Source organism: Sapajus apella, unplaced genomic scaffold (genome assembly GCF_009761245.1).
Source record: "Sapajus apella isolate SASKATOON/1434 unplaced genomic scaffold, GSC_monkey_1.0 scaffold3, whole genome shotgun sequence".
Taxonomy (NCBI): Eukaryota; Metazoa; Chordata; class Mammalia; order Primates; family Cebidae; genus Sapajus; species Sapajus apella.
This window is the reverse complement of record NW_022436943.1, coordinates 36,023,913-36,047,646: the sequence shown is the minus strand read 5'-3', so window position 1 is coordinate 36,047,646 and position 23,734 is coordinate 36,023,913. Positions and strand designations below refer to the sequence as shown.

General features: G+C 33.9%; 1 pseudogene; it reads left to right on the top strand.

The window, feature by feature from the left end:
- The first annotated feature begins 23,044 nt into the window (after positions 1–23,044).
- Positions 23,045–23,172, top strand: LOC116536375 (annotated as a pseudogene).
- Positions 23,173–23,734: the final 562 nt, after the last annotated feature.

Genomic DNA, 23,734 nt, shown 5'->3' with positions numbered 1-23,734 from the left:
TTGGAGCCCTGTTCTGCAGGACTCAAAAACCTACAGTACAAGGAGTTGAGGTAGTTCACCTGCTGCCCAGCTGTCTTCCTCCCACACTGGCAGTCCTTACTGGAACAGGACGACCAGAAATGCCTTTGATTCTTGATATACAAAGAATGATGCTACATGATTCCTCACACCCAGCAGCAAGAATGGAAGCCATATAAAACTTAGTGGAGCTGTAACATTTATTTCACCAAGCCTTTGCCTCTGCTTTTCTCAGGATCAACGTCTGAAACAATTTAAACTTTGAGAACCTCTGGGAATCTTTTAGACCTGTGTAGCCTGCCATCTTATAGTAGCTTTTCGATACCCATGAAACTGGCAACTTTGCTGTTTTATGCAGTCCTGATGTAAAAGGTACATCATTTTTAAGACTCCAAAATTAATTTAGGATTTTATTTTGCTTCTGACTCTGGAATTTCCTTCAAGGTTTTCTTGGGGGAAGAATTGAGTGTACATCTCATTCAACGGGCTCCACCTTTATTTATTGATATCTTCCATATTTTCCTCAACTGTTAGATTTCCTCGCTAACATTTAATTATGAAACATTTCTAACACAGAAAAGTTGTAACAATTATACAAAGAATACTGATATATCTGCCACTGAATCTATCATTAACAATGTTTTATATTAGTTTTACCTCACTTATATCCAACTACCAAATCCTATATCTATCCATCAATCACATTTTTTGATGCTTTACAAGATAAATTGTAAGCATCGGGATACATATCTTTCTAAATACTTCAACATGTATACCATTAGTTGGAATTCAGTATTTACATCTTTCATTGTAAACTTAAAATGAAATGTTTAAATATTAACTATGCATTCACTAAATATTGATGAAAGCATGAATTCATGTAAATAAATCCTCAGCAAGGCACACAGCATTACTATAATCAAATACATTTTCCTCATGGTCCATCCTAGTAAATTTCTGTCCCAATGGCAACTAGCATTATTATTTTTTTAAACACAGATGAGTTTCCCTGCTCTAAAACTGCCTATCAATGGAATTATATAGTTTTTTTTTTTTTTTTTGGTAAGGCTTCTTTCACTATCAGGAAGGTTTTGATATTCACCCATCTTGCACTCATCTGTATGTTGCTTTCTTATTGATGAATAGTATCCCTTTCTATAAATATGCTATAGTTTATTTAACCTCCTAATAAATACCTGGCCTATTACTAGATTTTAACTATTGTGAATAAAACCGCTATCAACATTCTAATATAACTCTTCTTGTGAATATATGCTGTTATTCCTCATAGATAAATATCCAAGAGTGGAATTGTGGGTATTAGTACAGTTATTTAGTTACAAAAGAAACTGCTAGAACCCTTTTAAAAATAGTAGCATTACATTGTACTCCCACAAAAATATATATATGAAAACGTGGAGTTTTTACATGTGAGTATTTTTTAGGTGTAAGATAGGTTAAGAATTGGAAACAAGATATTATTTTATTTACTACACAGTCTTATTTTAGGCATGGCCTTAGCTGTAGCTGAAACATTGCCTTTTCCGTGGGAATAGATGGCAATCTTAATGAGGAAGGGTCGCAGAAAACTGGGAGTGCTGTTACTGAGCAAGCAATGGGCTCACTGACTGATACATATAGAAGCCAACGCTGCAGCACTGGCTTTTGAGAAAAGAAAGGCTTCATTGTGAGTCAACTGGCAAGGAGAAAGAAAGTAACACTCAAATCTGTCTCTCTGAGCTGGGGCTACGATAAATTTTATAGGCAGAGGCTGATGAGGTGTGATTGGATATTGCATGAAATGATGCTAGGAGGTGTGATTTGACTGGATCAGGCTATGGAATAATGCCAGGGGTCAATCTGATTGTTTCATGGATTATTCACTTTTTTTTTTTTTTTTTTTTTGGAGACAGGGTCTCATTCTGTCACTCAGGCTGGAGTCACCCAGGCATGACCATAACTCACTGTAGCCTTAAATTCCTGGTCTTGAGCAATCCTCCTACCAGAGCCTTTCAAGTAGCTGAGACTACAGCTGTGCACCATCATACCTGGATAATTTGAACTCCTGGGCTCAAGCAATCCTCCCATCTCACCCTCCCAAAGCGTTGGAATTATAGGAATGAGCCACCACACTTCTTAATTTAGTTCTCATTCCTTAGTCTGAGCACTTAGGTTCCATACATAGTTGTGTGACTATATGAACATTTTGTAGGTCTGTCTGTATTATGAAGACAGTTACAATAAGATAACTAATCTTCTCACCTGTTCTATTTCCAGAAATTACAAAACTGCCTTCAGATTATAGCTTAAGTGTCTCAGATTTTCTAACTTAGAAAGACTATTTCATGTTGTTTACATAATATTCCTTTTTGTACTTTATTTTCCCCACAGGAAACAATGAACTTTATATACACTGGGAATTATGCATGAGGTTGATTCATGTCAGTTTTTATGTAAGTTTCATAACTACTAGTTATTGTTACAGACTGTGTTTTAAACTCTTTGGTTTCTACCTCTTCAACTATCTAATTTTCTTTTTAAGATGGGACTTACAATTTATTTATGGTTTCGTCCAGTGCCTAGCCCAGTGCTGGACAATTTATTAATGGCTTCCCTCAGTGCCTAGCCCAGTGCTGGATTATAATGGAAATCCATCAATCCCTAGCTCCCTAAATAAATTTAGAGATAACTCTTAGATCTTGTTGTTTTACATATAAAATATTACTTAAAAGCAACATAAAATTATCATGGCAGCAAATTTAACAACCTTTTAGAATGCACATATATATTTGTGAACTGAACTATGCAACAGTAATATGAATATGCTAATAATCCTTTTTACGTAGTCTATGTCCTTATAATTCTGCTAAAATTAGAATTGATAGTTTAGTGGCTGATTTGATCTTATTCTAAGTGGTTTTCAAATACACTTGGATCACAGAATACTTTCTTTCCAATTTACATCTAAATAATCTGATTCAACTGGTTGGTTAATTTGCTCCCTGTCCACATTCATTCACTTTATTCAGTGAGCAGCAATTTACTGAACAGCTGATTGACATGTGACAATCACAGAACTAAATTCAGGGCTTATGACAATTAAAAAATTAACTCTCTGAACATGCCTATAATCTGTTAAGAGAAGAAAAAAAATCTGGACACAATTAGAAGGGAAATGTTATTGTGTTTAAAATACGTATGTTTAGATTCTATTGTGGCCAGCAAAAAGAGAAAAAATTATTAGTTTTAACAAAAGAGAAAAAGAGGTATGTGATAAAACTAAAACTAGAGGCAGAGTTAAATAAGAGATGATACCCTGTAGGGACACAGTGGAAGAAAATCCCACTTTGTCCTTGCTTTTCTTGTTACTAGTGCATATTTATATGGTCTTAATCCATGGTGCCTTTACTAATATCCTCCCTTTTTCTATTCTGATCACATGGTTTTATTCGCTCTAATGCTAAGGAGTAATTTGGATTATTATTTAGTTATTGCCACAAGGAGAATCTCATCAGTAATTTCATAAGACTAAATTGCTCTGGTTTATGAGTTTTCTCCAATATTTAGGTCAGATAAAATGGTAGGTAAAATAATAACTCTCTAACGATGTCTACATCCTAATTCCTGAAACCTGTGAATATGTTAGTTTATGTGACAAAGGGGAATAAAAGTTGTAGGTGAAATTAATGCTGTTAATCAGTTGACCTTAAATTGAAGGGAGTAATCTGGATTACTCAGCTGGATCCAAAGTAATTAAAGAGTCTAAAAGTGGAAGAAGAAATCAGAAGAAAGTTAAAGAGATGGTAGTATGAGAAGGACTCACACAATGTTTCCAGCGTTGAAGATGGAGGAAGAAACCATGAGCCAAGAAAAGCAGCTATCCTCTAGAAGCCAGAATAAACAAGAAAATGAATTCTCCAGAGTCTCCAGAAAGAAATGCAAGCTTCCTTACACCATAATTTTAGGCTAGTGAAGCCCAGATTTATGATTAACATAATTGTCAGATAACATATGCATTTTGTTTTCAGCCTCAAAATGTGAAATAATTTGTTATAGTAGGCATCAAAACTAGTACAGCTATCTTCAATAACCTTGTCTTACCTAGGGACTTTAAGTATATTTTTGTTAACTTATCTTGGTCCCCAACTTATGTAAAAATCATAGGCCTAGCTGGTTAAGAATTCTAGCTTTGATTTAATCAACGAATATGCCTGTGGCACGTGCTATTATCCAGAAACTGAGCTGGTCACTAGGTACACAGTTACGAAGGGCTAATAGTTCCTTCTTTCATAGAGTTTAAAATTTGATAAGGGAATAGAATATGAAGCAAGGCGACAACTTTCTGAAACACGAAGGGCAACCAAAGAACAGGCCCATGTGTAGTCGACAATTGAAACCAGAGAATCTAAGCTGGTTTGAGAGGAATTAAATATTTCAGTTTTAAAAAGTGACATTGAATTAGTGACCTTAAGGGTACATAGAAAATATCATAAGTAGTGGCTAGGTTATAGAATTCTGGGGATCAAGAACAGCTGTGTCTATTTCCTCAAGTGGGAAGGAGGTCACATATTTTAGTCCAGAGGTGTGAAAGGAGCTGTGTTCCCTAACATAACTTCTTGAAGATCCTTCACTCGTATTCTCCACTAACCAGGGTTTCATCAACAGTCTGATTAGAATGCCTCTTCCCTGCTCAAAGTCCCATATCCATAGTTTATCTACTTTTCAAGGTCTATATTAAAAAAATCCCCTCTCATCTCCCACAGCTGTAAACAATCTTTTTGCCTACTCTTTTAGCACTTTATCTGTTCGTCTTCAATGGCATTTATCACTCTCTCCTTTGTGCTACAGTTATTTTTGAGCATTTCTTACTTTCCAGGCTAGATTATAGATTTTTAGCTTTTCAAGTGTTCTTGGAAAGTGTAAAAGGGCAGAAAGCAGCATATGGTGTGATATCACTAGGTGTGATATAGAGATTGAGTCTGAGAAAAAGTCGGGAAGCTGAAAAACATGAACATGCTGAGAAAGGATTAGGAGCTGAATGGAGGCACTGGTAGCAATTTAGCCTTTTCAATTTCTCACAAGCCCTGTAGCCACATATGGGTAATCATTTCTCAGCTAAATGATTGTTATGACTCTTATTTCCAGTTCTCTGCCATTTCCTTCAATCTGGTGATAAACTACAATGATCTATTTAAGTAAAATGCATCCAAACGATCCTCAAATCTTCTGCCACCAAGTGAACTGGCACATTCTAACTACAAGCATATACCTAATGTGAGAACATCTGAAAGAAAAGAAAAAATCATAGACTTATCTGAGTTGTTTCTACTTAGCACAGCATATCTTAATATTTGAAAACACTCCCATGTTGCGTGCAGATATTTTAGTGATGGACAGATTCCAAAGTCATAATTCTAAAATTATTCTGTAAGATATTATACAATATCTCACTGTATGTGTCAGGGTGTGGAAGGCTATGTTGTAATGAAACTCAAATATATTAATATCTTAAAGCAACAGCAACAAGAAAATATTTCTCACTCTTAATGCATATCGCTCAAAGGTCACATGGAGTTTACTCCTTGAAGTCCCCATCCAGGGACCAGGAGCTGAAGCTCCACCAGCTGGAACAATAATATATATATATATATATATATATATATATATATATGCTATGAAAAAAAACAGGAAGAATTGATCTGACTGTATTTCTTAGCTGCATTTTATTTACCTAAACATCTTATATGATTAGATCATCTCTTATATCACAGAAGTGGGAAAATGTGGGACACAGTGGCTCACCCCAGTAGCCCGTAATCCCAGAACTTTAGGAGGCTGAGGTGGGTGGATGACGAGGTCAGGAGTTCAAGACCAGCCTGGCCATCATGGTGAAACCCCATCTCTACTGAAAATACAGAAATTAGCCAGGAGTGATGGCACATGCCTGTAATCCCAGCTATTCAGGAGGCCGAGGCAGGAGAATCGCTTGAACCTGGGAGGTGGAGGTTTCAGTGAGCTGAGATCCTGCCACTGCACTACAGACTGGGTGACATAGCAAGACAAGCAAAGAAGGTCAATGGGTGCTAAAATCAGCAGAGGAAAAGTTTGTCAGATATGGGTATTCACAAGAAGCCAAAGTTTCTCTATGTACATTACCTGCTGCTCACAGAGGTGGCTTCACAATGGAGAGATCTAGCTGTCTCCATCTTAATCCTATGACAAATCTTATCATTACTAATAGTGGAAAAAAACAGATATGGTTCTTCATTAAACATTGTTACCTGTGAATTATTCTAGACAAAGGTGTTTAGCCTGTATCTGATAACTTTTTATTCATTTTCTGTTTATATGACATTCAGATAATAGGAGTTAAATGACAATGAAACAATGAAAAATCTATTCAGATAACTTCAAAAGATGAGATATTCTGCAGGATAACTAACCCAGCCTCAACAAATACATGTCATGGGAAAACAAGTTAGGAGAGGGCGAATTATTCTAGATGTAAAGAGATCTAAGAGATAGAGTATTTAAATGCAATTTGTGGCCTTTAATTGAATTCTTTAAACCAATTTTGAGCAATTAAGTAAAATTTAATATACTAGATTCCATTAAGCAATTGTTGCTAATTTTTAGGTATGATAATGCTTTAGCTGCATATAGCTAAAATGGAGCAACTTTGTTTTCTAGAGATACATACTAAGATATTTAGGGATAAAATGTAAAGTAGTATTTAATCTATTTAAAAATATTTCATTAAAAATAAATATGGCAAAATATCACTAATTTTTCACACTAGGAGGAGGGGTTTTATTGAGTATTTGACTAGAAAGATTGAAAGACTATCTGGGCCTAAATTTTGTTTTCACATTACTGATTTACACCTGAGTGTAGAAGTAGGCGATCAGCCCAACTCAAAGACATGAACCAAGAGAAGACCAAACACCACATGTTCTCACTCATAAGTGGCAATTGAACAATGAGAAAACATGAACACAAGGAGAGGAATATCACATACTGGGGCTTGTCAGAGGATGGGGGCAAGGAGAGGAAGAGTATTTGGATGAATACCTAATGCATGTGGGGCTTAATACCTAGATATTGGGTGGATAGGTACAGCAAGCCACCATGGCACATGAATATCTATGTAACAAACCTGCATGCTCTGCACATGTATCCCAGGACTTAAAAAAAAAAAAAAAGTAAGATTAAAAGGGGCTTGAGAATGCAGTTACCTGAAGAAAGGGAAGTGAATTCCAGAGTGTGAAAAACACTCTAAATTTGTAAGGATCTAATCTGTGGTTCAAATTGAGATCTGTTTCTAATGACTACATTCTTCCAGCCACACAACTCCATGGGTTTGGCCATTTCCTCTGTGTTCTTCTGTATCCCTTTTGTCCATAGAGAATATTGCTTATTTGATCTTGTCTTTTCTCATACCTGTGTCTATTTCCTCTATGAGATGATACGTGAGTAGAAATGGAGCCTTATTCATCTTTGTACACTTAGCATCTAGCATGTGAGTACCAGATAATGGTATCCAGTGATGAATGTTCAAGTGAATTAGTTGGTTCTGGCACTCAATGAATACTTGTTAGATTAAGAGAAAATAAGTAAGTAATTCAAATCAATGACATTTAAAGAGCTGTCATGGTGAGTGTTCTTTAAAATAAATTCATATGCTCTTCTAAAAGTTTTGAGTTCCTTGGGAAATTCAGCAACTTTATTACCACAGTCAAAAATGGAATTGAATAATATTTAGTGAAAGCTGCAAGATATTCCTGTGGGTCATTTAAACACATGCGTCAGTTTACAACTTGATGAACTTCATTTGCTTGACACTTTCAATACTTTTAATCACATATTAGGTTTTCCTTAAAATTGGAATTAATGGCCTGTGATATATTTGGTTTTTATAAAATTGTCTAAATAAATGCCGTTTTCTTAATTTTATGTGGAGTATAAGCAAAGCATTATAATTCAGTACTCCCATCAGTAAACTATAACTGCTCTTATCTGCATATCAAAATAGTCTCCTATTTACTTCTTTTCACCAATCCTATATCAGTTATTAATCCATGAATTAAAACCTTATTCTGTCATATAAAAATAACTATGGTTTTGAATATATTCTAAGGTATGCTTTTGCATACTCTAAAATATGGCCTGAGGTTTTTAAGTAAATATGTCTATCTCTGACCACAGCAGATGTTAACTGAGAGCATCAGATAAGCTGGCCTAAATTGGATAAAATTTGTATTGTTAGAAATAAATCCCCTCTCTATGCAAGCTGCCTGCTAAATAAAGCATTACTTATACTCGATGTCAGAAACAATCCAATTCAAAATTCACAAAAGCTTTGAAGGAGAAACATCTATTACTCCATTTTACAGATATAAAAACTGAAATATCTTCTTTCAGAGGTACTCAGTTGGATGTTGCAGATGGGTGATTACCATCATTCTCAGCCTCTATAAGCCTGGACTTTCCTAAAAGCCCAGCAAACACTCAGCGCTTCTGCAAGTGACCACTACGGTTTGGTAGGAGAGTCCCTGGAAGTGTCAACCAGGAATCTAGGGGGAGACAGTGACACTGGGTGAGTGGGGAGGGCTTCTCAGCTCACCTGCAGATCCTTATCAAATGCAGCAGGAGACCAGCCCCACAAGAAAAGTGCAGCAGCGGCAGAACCCTTAACACCACCTTGCTTATTAGCACAGGTGGCACACTTTCTATCTAGAGTCTACAGATATGCTCAGCACTTTACAGTGAATGTGGGTGTGGATAAGCAGGTTAGGTAAAAACATTGCAAATCTCACCATTCTGTTTCTATTGACTCTTCTGACTGAATAGGCTGATGAGGCTTAGGTTAAATTAGCTTATTTAACCAGTTAAATGGTTTATTTCTATCTGGGTATGCTATGTGTTACTCAATTAAAAGGATATCTAAATTTCTGTTCTAACCAGTAAATTTTCATTAATATCTAGAATTCTTTTGAACCAAGAATCTCACATGCACATGCTTTTTTTTTTTTTTTTTTTTTTTTTTTTTTTTAAATAAATAGAAACAGGGTCATGCTGAGTTGGCCAGGCTGATCTCTCACTCCTGGGGTGGAGAGATGCTCCCATCTCTGTCTCCCAAAGTACTGGGATTACAGGCATGAGTCACTGCACCTGGCCACAGCCTTCTTTTTTGATGTTGATAGAAAGGAAAGACTGTCAGGGAGAAATGAACAGAAGAAGGTAGGAATGTAAACTTAAAAGACATATCTAAACTAGAATATTCAGAAAACAACAAAAAACCTTGACATTAAATTCTTTCCATAATTCATTAGGTTATTTAATTTTATCCAAACATTCTAAAAATCATATGTGATTTTGTCAAATCCAGGAATATTCCTAATTTTCATTTTCTTTGGAGTGCAAATTGATTACTTCATGCCTACCTGTTAAATCACTCTCTTCTTTGCCTTAAAGGCCTACATTTATGTGATATGTGTGGGTTACAAGTGAGTTAAAATAATAAATTTTCTCTTTAGTTATATAAAATGAACACATGCATCCCTCTAATAGAAGAGCTTTTTTTTTTTTATTTTATGACTAGGCCTAAGTCAAGATGTAGGTGTCTACATTTTAGCCCTGCTAACACAAAACAAATACTAAGTCTTCCACAATAATATACAATGCTGCATCTTATTTCTATAGGTGTATGATTTCTGTTGGTCAATTTATGCAAAATTACTGAGCAAGAGAGAGAAATTATAAGCATTTTCAATTTATAAGTAATAAATAATTTTAATGATTATTTTTAAGATTATTATGTATACCCTATAAAAGACAATATTAATTTTTCTGTAATGGAGCTTGAATGTATAAAGAACAAAAATAGTGCCAAGATTAACTCTTGAAAATGTGTAGAATAAAAGGAAAAAGACACAATAATCCTGTGGGATATTACGTCAGTAATAAGTAACCTTTATGTTGGTGAAAACAGGCTTAAACATATACCATATCCAGAGTTACATCTGATATAACATGAGGGGGAAAGCAATTTGTATTTTGCTCAGTGAAACCCTTAAATACCTCACTAAATATGGCTCAACCAACTATTTTGTTTGTTTCACAAATGTTCAAAATACTTTGCAATTCAGGTCTTCACATCTCTTGTGAAGCTTCTTTCAGAAGAATATGAGATAAGGTAAAATAATGTTTCTTTATAACACCTTCAGATATGCTGAACATTTCTAGAAATTTAGAAATTGTCTTCTTCTGTCACTTCATTCAAGTTAAACTATTTGACCAACCAAAATACCATGTGTGAACAGATTGGTTACTTCTTTTTTAATAAATCATCCTAAATATGAAAAGCAACTGTAAATATTGACATAAAAATAAGAATTTTAGTTACATCTGAGGTGTAAATACAAACTCAACAGAAGCTTAAAAATTGTTACATAATTTCTGCAGGTAAACTACAGAACTCTTATCAGTTCTATGAAACATAAAATTATCAGTGCTTTGTATAATAAACAAATGGAATTTAGTTTATGAAATTAAAGACAATGTAAACAATCAACTAATTATAAATAAAGGTAAATAAAAAGCTCTTTCAGCCATCTCCAGTTAAGATTTTGTAAAAATGATGTCAGGCATTTTTCATATTAAATAATTATTGTTGAGCAACTTAATAACATAATGTGCAAGTATTTTAAGGGCACAAATGGTTTCAAAAATTTTTGCAAGTTCTTCAACCAGCCGTACATGTAAAATCACACATAAGCTTCAAAGTGATAAAAATATTTCTTAAAAAAGAAAAACTTCCTAAATGAGACATTTATTTTAACTCAGATTTCCTAGAAATTGGACCAGGTTAAAGAATCATTCTTATATTTTGTGTTTTTTAAATTTATTTAGGAATTCGAAATCTTTATTTGGACGTAATGAGTATTGTAGAGTTTGGAAGGGAGGGGAATACTGGGAGCAAAATGGCTCGAAATTGTCTACGTATTCCAAATCTTTAAATGCAGGAGCTTTTCCTGTAACCACTTCATTATCCATGTATTCCATCAATATTTATTGGAGATCTGCAATATTCCAGATGTGCTGCAAAATAAACAGAAAGAAACAAGTTCCTGCCCTCATGCAACTTACATTATAGTAGGGCAGACAGAAAAGAAATCAGTTTATAATATGATGTCACATGCTCTTTAGGAGAATAAAGCATTTAAAAGAGAGACTGATGTAATAGTGGAGGCGATTTAATGTTAAGTGGCTAGTTAGGCATTTTCAGGAGATTATATATAGCAGAAAAATGAATTAAATGAGAATGCACCATATAAAGACTTCAAATAGGAAGAAGAAGTTAAAGAGATCTATGGCAAAACATGGTGTCTGTATTTAATAATGATATATTATTGGAAAATTTTAAGAGGATGAACATTGTGTTGTCACCACAAAAATGATAACTATGTCAGTTAATGAATATGTGAATTAGCTAGATTTAGTCATTCTACAAAGCATGTATTTCAAAACATCATGTTATGCACAGTAAATGCATACAATTTTATTTGCCAATTAAAAATCTAAAATAAACTTTACAAAAAGACTTTGGAGTCTAACATTTCTAGGAAAGGAAAGAACAAGTACAGGGAAGCTGAATCAGGAAGGAGCTTGGCTAATTTGAAGAAGAGCAAAGAAACCAAAATGGCAAGAGTATGATGAATAAGGACAGAGGGAGGGAGGGTAGGGCCAGATTATATAGTGATTTGCAGGCCAGGGTAATGGTTGGATTTTATTCTGGTTAAGATGGGAACACATTGCACAACATTGAAAAGGGTAGTGACAGGATCTGATTTGTAGCTCTAAAAAGTCACTCTGTAGTTACAAAGAATTTACATAAAATTTGCCATTGGAAGATACAGATGGAATCAGAGAATCCTAAAAAGACAACAGGTAGTTGCCTATGAGAGAGAGGTACTGAGGAGAATTAGTGTGGAAATAGTAGCATATTAATAAAGGCTTAAATTTAGGATATATTCAAAGACCAAAAAGGGTTGGCTGATTTATGATGAAAAGAGGAGGTGATGATTAACATTTGTGATTTGGAGGCTGAGCAGACTTGAAACGTTGCTGCCATTTTCTGATTTTTGGAAGAAGCCAGGGGAAGAAAATAAGGAGTAGAAACAAGAATTCTGTTTTAGACATGTTAAGTAGTCCAAAACGGTAGTCAAAAATGAAGTAGTAAATACAATGTGGGATATTGTGTCAGGTATTCAGATATGGGCACAGCTAGAGATACAAATTTTGGTAATCAGTACATATATGTATTTCTGTGTAATCCCTTGACCCTTCTTTCACATTTGTTTTGGGGGTTTCAGTATTTTTGTTAAATCTGCATTTCTTTTATATCAGTATTTCTTTTATATCTGCATGTCCTGCAGGATCAGATAGGTCACCTTTAACTGGAATCCTGCATAACTCCTAGCAATTTGAATAGTCTAAGCCCTCTGCTTCATAAATCTATATTCTAATCCTTTGTTCTGGAAGAAAGAATTTAGATACAATTCAAGTAAAACAGACATAATAGCAATAAGTTGAGAAATATTTGAGAACTTATTGAATAGTTTATTGCTTAATTAATGGAAAACATTCCAAACCAAGAAATGCTAACCCTTTTCTTTTTCATTTTAGACATGCCAGTGTAAAAATATAGCTAATTTTTCTACTGTTTAAGTTATTCTCAACTTGTAAATTCATATTTGGAAGCTACATTAACTCATTTGTATTTAAGAATGTTCTTTATCAGAATTAATTAATTTGTCAGAATTAATTATCCCCATACTTTCTAAAAACTCCTCTGTGACCATTGAACATATTGATGAATAGATGCCTACACCTAGGGAGCCAAACTTGAGTCACAAACAGAATAAAATATTTGTTTATTAAAGAATTAGTCTTGAACTCATTAGATCAGTTATACCCATTATAAATAAATGCAATAGAAAGTTCAATGAATAGTATATCATCTGATGTTATAAAAGTTCACATAATTTTCATTAGAAGCAGACAAGAGACTATATACTGTAATACATGAAAATAACTACTTGTTTTTGGCACTTACTATGTGAAAGTCCATGTTTATTTAACTTATTCAAAAGTCCACAAATGTTTCTTGAATGCCTACTCTGGCACACAGACTTTTTTGGGATGTGGGGATACATCAGGTAGAAATCAGATTTCAAATCAATTCATTCTTCACATTGTAACAGTCAGCTAAAGTGTACGTTACGATTTTTTACAAAAATGTTGAGTAACGAACCATTCTAAAATCCATAGTTTAAAACAACAAGCATTTTTAAGATCATAGATTTGCAAGCCAATTGTGAATATGATAATGTGGTTTGGTCTTTGGGATGTCTCTGGTTCATGTTATGGGTTGACTGGACATGGGTCTTGTGTGGTTTGGGTTGAGGTCTTTCCATGTGTTTTTGTTTTTGGCCCAAGCTGAAGGGGCATCAGTACATCAAGGTCATAATTTTACTTTGAGTATAAAGCATATTTATCATCCTTCTTAAGTCATGTGTTCAACATTCCATTGGCCAAAGCCAATCATGACTATGAGTCTAAAATCAACCTGAAGCCACAGCAAGAATGTGGACATATTACAGAAAAGATAAGATTTGGGGAAGGAAAATTAATTCTATCCAAGTAGTAGACACAAATATGACTATTTTAAGATAATGTACAGAGAGAAATTATTGGCTGTTCCAAGGTCACACAGCTAAAAGTTGGCATAGTAGAAATTTAGGATTATCTGATTCCAGAGACTGTGATTGCAACCATTAAACTGTACCATCTAAGAATTTGTTACATCTTTGACTACTTGTCCCTAGAAAGATATTTGTTATAAATTTATCATTAAATTAATTGCTAAAATATTTGTGTTATATTTTGGTCATAAATTTATTCTAGTAAGTTGATTCTCTATATAAATACACATGCATATTTGTACATATGTGTCTGTATACTTTATGCATACATATATGTATGGATATGCACATATGTATATGTGTCTATATAGATATGTATGTACAAATATGTATGTGTATAAAGATGTATACACATACATATATGTAGATACACATATACATACATGTATACTTGTATACATATGCATATATACATATGTTTATATATAAATGCAGGAACAGGAAACATATACACATGCATGTGTTTCTGCATTTATATATACATATATGTATGTATATATGTATACGTAAGAGAATATTATAGTATGTAAAAATCATTATTAACAAAAACCAAGTAAGCCCTATATAATGGAAAGAATATAAGTTTGAGATAAAAATAAAAGATGTATTTACATCCTATTGCACAGTCATATGATCTTTATCAACTTATACCCCTTAATTTTAGTCTTGCTTATTATTAACTGAAGTAATTTTACTTAGCTGAAATGTTTGTTTTTAAGACTAAATGGAAAATGTTTTAATGTTCCAGGTTCATAGTTCTTGGTTAATAGTTTGTGATTGATATTTTCTACCCAAATCCCAATTCAAGGTAGTAAATTACCTTGGTCGGTTAGACACATCTGATGGAGCAATATTATTAATAGTGAAAGCACATTATTGGTCTATAGAGACATATTCAAATATTAGACCTTGCGATGCCAACAAATGGTTCTTATAGATCCAAGATAATTTTATGTCTTAAAGATTTAGTTTCCATTTTGTGTTTTATGGGTTGTTGTGTTTGTATTTTCTCCACAAAAACATCTACAAATGTTATGAAATCCTGCCTAATTTTGGAATTTAGACAATAAGCCCCCATACTGATGGACAAGAAGTTTGAAATTAATTCATATATGACAGAAGAAATTTAGTTTGTCTTAACATTTTCATTTACAGATGATATCCTGAATTATTTAATCTTAAATTATCAGACTTTTACAGCTTTTAAGAATTTTTTCTTAAACTTTAATTTTAGGTAAGAGGTACATGTGCATGTTTGTTATATAGGTAAACTTGTGTCACAAGTATTTCTTGTACAGATTATTCTGTCACATAGGTACTAGGCCTTGAATCAAATACATATTTTTTCTGATCCTCTCCTTCCTCCCATGAGTCATCCTCAAGTAGGCTCCAATGTCTGGTTTTCTCTTCTTTCTGTCCACGTGTTCTCATCATTTAGCTTCCACTTACAAGAGAGGACATGCAGTATTTGGTTTTCTGTTCCTGCATTGGTTTGCTAAGGATAATGGCCTCCAGCTCCCTTCATGTTCCTGCAAAGGACATGATTTCATTCTTTTTTATGGCTTCATAGCATTCAATCATGTATATATACCACATATCTTTATCCAGTCTAACATTGATGGACATTTACGTTAATTCCACATCTTTGATATTGTGAATAGTGCTGCAATGAACATACACGTGCAAGTGTCTTTATGATGGAACAATTTATATTCCTTTTGGTATGAAACCAGTAATAAGATTGCTAGATCAAATGGTAATTTTTCTTTTTTTTTAGATCTTTGAGGAATCAGCACACTTCTTTTCATAGGGTTGAACTAATTTACACTACCACCAACAGTTGATAAACATTCCCTTTTCTCCACAACCTTGCTAGCAGGTTATTTTTTGATGTTTTAATAACAGCCATTGTCTCTCTAGGTCTACTCTTAACCTGTCTACATTCTTCCCTATGCCTCAGGATGCAAATGTTGAACCATTCTTACATCTTTGGGATAAATCCCACTTGATCATGGTAATTTATCCTTAATGTGCTGTTGAACTTTCTTTGGTAACAGTATTTTGTTGAGGATTTTGCATCAATATTTATCAGGGATACTGCCCTATAGTTTCCTTTTCTTGTGTATTTGTCTGGCACTGGTATCAGAGTGGGATGGCCACATAAAATGAGTTCAAAAGTTTTTTTTCCTATTTAACTTTTTGAATGAGTATGAGAAGTATTGGCATTAATTATTTAAATTTTTAGTGGAATTTACTGGTGAAGCCATTGGTCTTGGGCTTTAATTTTTTGAGATTTTTTTTCATAAATTACTAATGTAATCTTGTTACTCAACATCTACATGCAAAAGAATGAAATTCGATCCTATTATTACATCATGCACAAAAATCAACTCTAAATGGATTAAAAACGTGAACCTAAGACCTAAAAATGTAAAACTCAGAAGAAAGCACATAGGTAAATATTCTTGATATTAGTCTTTGCAATGATTTTTTGGATATGACACCAAAAGAACAGGCAACAAAAGCAAAAATAGACAAATGAATTATATTAAAGTAGAATTATTCTGCACAGCAAAGGAAACAATAGAATACAAAGGTGACCTATGGAATAGAAGAAATTATTTGTGAACCATATATTTGATAAGGTGTTAATATCTAAGACATATAAAGAACTCCTAGAACACAACAGCAAAAATACAAATAATCAGATTAAAAAATTGAACTAATGATTTGAATAGACATGTCTCTAAAGAAGACACATGAATGGCCAATAGAGATATGAACAGTGCTTAACATCACTAATCCTGAAGGCAATACAAATATAGATCACAATGAGATATTGCACACCTGTTAGCATGTCTATTATCAAATAAAATATAAATATTGGTAAGTTTATGGAGAAACTGAAACCTTTGTATTCCATTGGTGGGAATCTGAAATGATACAGCCACTATGGAAAACAGTATGGAGTTTCCTTCAAAAAATCAATAATGAAACTAGCATAGGATCCAACAATCTCACTTCGGAGTATTTATCTGAAAGAATTGAAATTAGGATCTTGAAGAGATATCCGCACTTCCAGGTTTACTGAAACCTTATTCACAATATGCAAGATATGAAAACAATTTAAATGTCTATCAACTGATGAATGGTTAAAAACAATGTGTTATGTACCTTGACTGGACTATTGTTCAGCCTTAAAAAGGAGCAAAACCCTGCCATATGCAACAATGTGACAGAACCTAGAGAGTATTACACAAATTGAAATAAATATGTAACATGAAAAGTACTGCATGATTCTACTTATACTAGGTATCTAAAATAGAGGTATCTAAAATCCCCTGGTTGCCAGGGGATGTGAGAAGAGGGAAATGAGTAGTGTTTATTCAATAAGTAGAATTTGAGTTATGAAAATTGAATAAATTCTAGAGATCTGATATACAACTTGTCTATGATAAGCAATACTGTATTGTGCACTTAAATTTTGTTGTTGTTGTTGTTTTTTGAGACAGTCTCACTCCATCACCCTGGCTGGAGTGCAGCGGCTCACTGCAATCTCCACCTCCCAGGTTCAAGTAATTCTCCTGCCTCATCCTCCTGAGTAACCGGGACTACAAATATGCACCACCACACCATGTTAATTTTTGAGTTTTATTAGAGATGGGGTTTCACCATTTTGGCCAAGTTAGTCATGGACTCCTGACCTCAAGCAATCCTCCCACCTCTGCCTCCCAAAGTGCTGGGATTACAGACATGAGCCACTACTCTGGCCGCTTATAATTATTATTATTATTATTTTTCTGAGACAGAGTCTCGCTGGAGTGCAGTGTCATGATCTGTGTTTGTCAACCTCTGCTTCCCGGGTTCAAGCGATTCTCCTGCCTCAGCCTCCCAAGTAGCTTTGATTACAGGCACCTGACACCACCTACAGCTAATTTTTGCATTTTTAGTAGAGACGAGGTTTCACCATGTTGGCCAAGCTAGCCTCAAACTCCTGACCTCAGGCGATCCACCTACCTCAACCTCCCAAAGTGGTGGGATTACAGATGTGAGCCACTGTACCCAGCCAAAATTTTTTAAGTGGGTAGATCTTATGTTAAGTATTCTAACTCTCTCCTATCACACACACATAAAGGCACATGAGGAAACTTTTGGGGGTGATAGAAATATCTATTACTTTAATTGTGGTGATTGTTTTATAGTGTAAGCATGCCAGAACACAACCAAGCGTATGTATTTTGTTGTTGTTGTTGTTGTTGTTGTTGTTGTACTCTGGGTTCTGGGGTACATGTGCAGATCATGCAGGATTGTTGCATAGGTACATACATATATGCAATTTTGTGTATATTAATTATACTTCAATAAAGCTGTTAAGACAAAAAGAGTACTATTACAAATGAAAACAAATATTAATAGTAAGTAATCAGAGGTAGTCCCTTTAAAATCAGATATATACACACTGGCCTGCCATTGTTATTTGTACTTGAGAGACAATGCTAAAGAAATGAGTTACACAGCGGGAAGCTAGGTGGATTCCTGGCTCTGTTATTATTAGCTATAAAACACTGAGCTAGTTACTCATCTTCTTTACACCTCATTTTTCTCATTTGAAAAAACGAAATAATTATCTACATCTGGCATATTGCCAGTTTTAAATAAGCTATCACATGTTGAATGGAAACTTGCATGTAACATATTAACAAATGTTACCCTTCATTATTATCTTTCTTTTATTCAGCATTGTTTTGGAAGTTCTGCTCAGTTCAGACAAAAAGAAAAACTAAAGATACAAATGTAAGAAAAAAAATGAACTGTGTCATTATAATAGAAAATTCAAGGACATCTGTAGATAATTGTAATTTGCCAGAAAAACTCACATTCACCATAACATCACGATGCATTCCTAGATAGTGTATACTTTTGTGTACATAGTTTGTTCTATGTATTCCTCAATACTGCATCTAGAAATGTGGCATAACCTCCTAGAGGACATTATGCAAATTGAAATAATTATTAAACAACAATAAGAGAGCATGATCCCAATTATATTAGGTATCAAAAATAGGGAGTAGAATGGTGGTTGCTAGGAAATATGAGGTTAGAAAATGAGGAGTTTTTATTCAATGGTTATAAAATATGTACAGTGTCTAGAAACACATATAACAAATTATGTGCTAGATATTTCAAGTATAAAACACAGTGGAAAGAGATAAAGGAAAACTAGATATTTGTAATGACTTACCATGTTTATGGATATGATGACTTAATTTGTTGAGTCAATCTCCTCCTTTAAAATAATTTACTATAATTAAAATTAAAGTTATATATATGTACTTTTGCATGTATATAAATTAAAAAGCTGATTTGGACATGTATATACAAATGATAGTCAAAAATAATTAAGGCAATTTTGAAGTAGAAGAATGTGAAGGTTTACTCTATCAGATATCAGAATACATAATACTTTTGTAGTTGTAAAATAGAGTAGTTTTTATACAAGATTAAATTGATCAGTGGAAGAGAACTGAGAACTGAAGCAGTCACACATAAATATGTCATTGATATATACAAATTATTCTGGAGGAGGAAAGAATGAAATGATTTATTTAATATGTCATATTGAAATAATTACCTATCTTGCTGGAAGTACAACAAATCTAGTGTTCCATTTCATGCTATACACAAAAACAGATTCCAGATTGAGAATTTCTTCAAATTCTAGATTGAGAATGCAAGAAGTACTTCTGTAAAATAGTATTTTTTTTTTTTTTTACTAATCATAAAACGCATTAATTGTAAAGGAAATTAGTCCTATTAAAAGTTAAAACTTTTGTATCACAATGACACCAGTAATAATATGTACCAAAGCCACACATATACACAAAACAACAACAAAAAATGAAAACAAGTCATAGATTGGCAGAATATTTGTGTATTAGTATTTTTAGTACATTTTTTAAGGAAAATGAACTCAGAATCTTACTAATCAATAAGAAAAAGCTACATGGTCCATTTCAAAAATTGTTACTATATGAACAAGACAATTCACAGAAGAAGAAATAGCAATAGCAAAAAATAAATGTGGCTGTCTTGTTAATATGCATAAAGAGTAAATATAAATAGTGACACAGCATTTTACTTTGAACAGATTGACACAATTTGACAGTGTTTATAATAAATGCTGGTGAGGTTGAAGGAAAGTAGAAATGTTAATTCAGTACTTCAACATTGCAAGTTCATCAAGTGGCTTCTTCCAAGGAGATGACATTTCAGCAATTCCTTGGGATAATAAAAAAGCCCTATCTACATGATTGTGTTAGTTCATTTGTGGCACTATAAGAAAATACCTCAGACAGGATAATTTATACATGATAATTAATTAGTTGTTAAGGGTCTAGGGGATGAGAAGTTCAAAATCAAGATGCCAACAGGATTGATGCCTGGTGAGGGCTGCTCTCTGCTTCCAAGATGGCACCTTGTTGCTGTATCCTCCAGAGGGAAGGAACACTGTGTCTTCACATGGCAGAAGAGACAAAAGGGCAAGAGAGCTTTCTTCAGCTTTGAATTCTTTTATAAGGATAATAATTCCAGAGGTCACACCTTTTAATACTGTTGCATTGGGACGAAGTTCCCAAATGAATTTTGGAGGATATATCATTATTCAAACCATAGCAGCAATTTCACAGCTTTTCATAAAATATGTGAATACAATTCTCTGACTTAAAAAACTGTTTAAAAGTAAAGTTCTAATTTTTTAATTGAAAAAATATCCAGTCTTATATATTTTAAAGTAATGGTATATCTTCCTGGAAATATAACACTTCATAAATCAGAGAAAATATGCAATGTTCCTAAGTGAACAAGGAATTATGAACAGAAAACCACCAACCACTTTCTGATTTATGTTGCATGTTATGGTGCATAATCCCTTCACATTTGATATCCTGTGGTTCCTATTTTTTAAAACTCAATTTCTTATTTCAAGATTAAAATTTCAGATATGTGTGATGATTCTAACATCAGTGAACAGACGTACAGAATAGTAAAGTCCCCCACACCTATATGATCAGGTAATAGGCTATATGGAATCATTTTCAAGAAACTATACTAGAATTTATATATATATATATATATATATATATATATATATATATATAATCAGGTTTCAAATCAAAGGAGGTAAGAGATTATATAGATCAGACATTTCAACAATACTAATTAGTTGTGTTGACTCTTATGAGGCCTCACAAAAGCATGTGGCAAATTTCAGGTAAGCATTACTCAATACTACTTTATGGTCCTCAGTACTTCAGTTAAAAATGCCAACAGATGAATTTAGTGATAACAAAATGTAGGTGTTTAGGTTGCTTGTAATTTTCTCATTTACAATAAATTAATTTTTAACAAATTTGAAAATTCCATTTTATATCTTTTTACATGAAATTAGTGAACATGGTTACAATATTTGTTAATATGTGTAAGCTATAAATGTTAAAGCTAAAGGAAAACACTTCTAAGACAGGAAAGAAGCTTTTGGCTTTCTGAAGAACAAGGAAATAATATGAACAAGCAATATAGGCTTCACATTTAAAAAGGGCAGAGATTGAATTCTGGTTTCACTACCTAACAGTAAGATCTTACATAAATTGCTTGTATTTGCTTATTTCTGTTACCTCATTTAAAAAAATGAGGATACTATTTCCTATTCCACAGTCTTATTTGAATCTCATGTAAAGCATTTAGTGCTGTGCTGGTACATATTAATAAAACATTTTCATTGGTGCAGACTCTGCCACCACCCCCCACTTTGAATCTGAACTGGCTTATGACAAATTAGCCAACAGAGAGGGACAGAAATAATGCTCCAGGATTGAAGAGATTAGTCATCTTTAAGAAAGACTGGCAGTTTCTGCTCTTGCTGATTTTGGAATTCCTGAGCCAACACACACACACACACACACACACACACACACACACCCCAGTTATTTTACTGAAAAGACCAAATGGAGGGGCAAATGTATGATGAATGTCTGACAATGTATAAAAGGGAGAGAGCCTGACCATCTCAATGCTAATTGGAGGCTCCCGATCACTCCAGCCCCAACAACCATCTGTGTGCACCCACACAGAGAACTGAAGTGAGAAGAGCAGAAATGCCTCGCTGAAACGGGTCAGCCCACAGACTCATAAGAGATAAGTACAATGGGTGCTGTTTCAAACCATTAAATTTGGGGTATTGTATTAATAAGTGATAAACAACGAGCCCAACTATATCAAAATGTCTTATAGAGCTTTCATTCTTTAAAATAAAACTTATTAAGTTTCTATATTGTGCCAGGTATAAAACTGAGGATACAATGGTGAGCTCAAACTGTAAAAGTTCTTGCCCACATGGAAGCAGAGACTGGTAGATTACAGATATGAAGTCAAATGATTAAGACAAAATGCTGTAAAGGAAAATTGTGAAATACTGGGAAGAAACCTGAGGTCAACATAGTCCTGGAGGCACCTGAGGACTTAAATTAGAATTGAAATAAGAAGCATAGGTAGACATATTAATGAGGTAAAGTGACAGTGGGAGACACATTTTCCACAGAAGAAACAGCCTGTGCAAAGGTTCTTTAGTAGGAAGAAATGATGTAAGGAGTTCGAAAGTAACTACCAAGGCTGTAGCGCTGAGAATTAGAGGGAGAGAAGGACAACATCAGTTTGATTAGGGCCAGATTAGGCTGAGTCTTGCAGGACATGTTACAGAAAAAATAATTTATGTGCAAAGCACATCCCTCCCACCCCTAATTTTTTGTTATATACAAAATGGTCTAACTGGAGGGTTATATTATGGTGAGTGGGAATCCTTTTGTATTTGCCCTTTTGGTAGAGAGGGAGGGTTGTCTTTAAAATATAGATATGAGTTTACAAGCCACACGTGAGATGTACTGAATCCACATGCTCAAAAGCTGGTCATCAGAATTCAGTATTAAAAAAAAAAAATCTTCCCTGAAATTCAGATGCAAATAATTCGTGGACTAGTATGTGGGAACCACAGGTTTCAAGGAACAAGTGCTACAATTGTCTTTCCCAATTTATAAGAAAAAAATCGAGGTTAAGCAACATTGCTTTGGTTGCACAGTTAACTAATTGCATAGCTGAGATTCTATCACAGGCAACTTGACTCCAGAAACTGATTTTTAAGCCATCCACTGTAGTGGCCATTAGGAACATCTCTGATGATGATGTGAACAAGTTGTTTAAATAACTTAAGCTTTGTGCAGTGGGAGAATTGTAACCAATGAGGCTTATCCAAGGCACGATTATTGCTAAATATTTTATTTCTGTTTCCTATATTTAACCAGAAGAAACTAGGATTTCTTCATTCCCTCTAAGAAAGAAACATTTTACCTACCTTACTTCTCATATTTCGGAAATGAACATCAGTGTATAATATGAGAAAGCTCATCGTTATTCACAGTTGCTGATTACATCTATATACACCAGATATATCATCAATTCACTTTCAGGCTCTATGACCATATGAACAAAACATGTTTTGTTCATATGGTCATAGACCAAGGACTGGATTTCTGTTGATCTGGGTGAGAGGAGCCCACAGGTGCATCGTGTGGAGCGGCATGACAGCCAAAAAACATGTTTCATGGTGTACACCAAATCAACTCAAGCAGACAGCCAAAGCAAAGCATCCATTCAAATAAGAAGTTGAGAGTTTTTCAAATTCCAAAAAGAAAGAGCTGATATGGAACCTATGGTTTCTATTTACCCCAATCTGGATAAAAACATTGAACTTAGAAAACATGGTTGAGCTTGAGAAATGGTGAAGGGATACAAAGGCTGAAATACTGCAGGGACTTTTTATAAGTCACCTGTGGCATCTTTTCTGGGTTGACACACTAAAGAGGATCAAATTTCTTCTCCCTCTCCTTTTCACTTTTTAT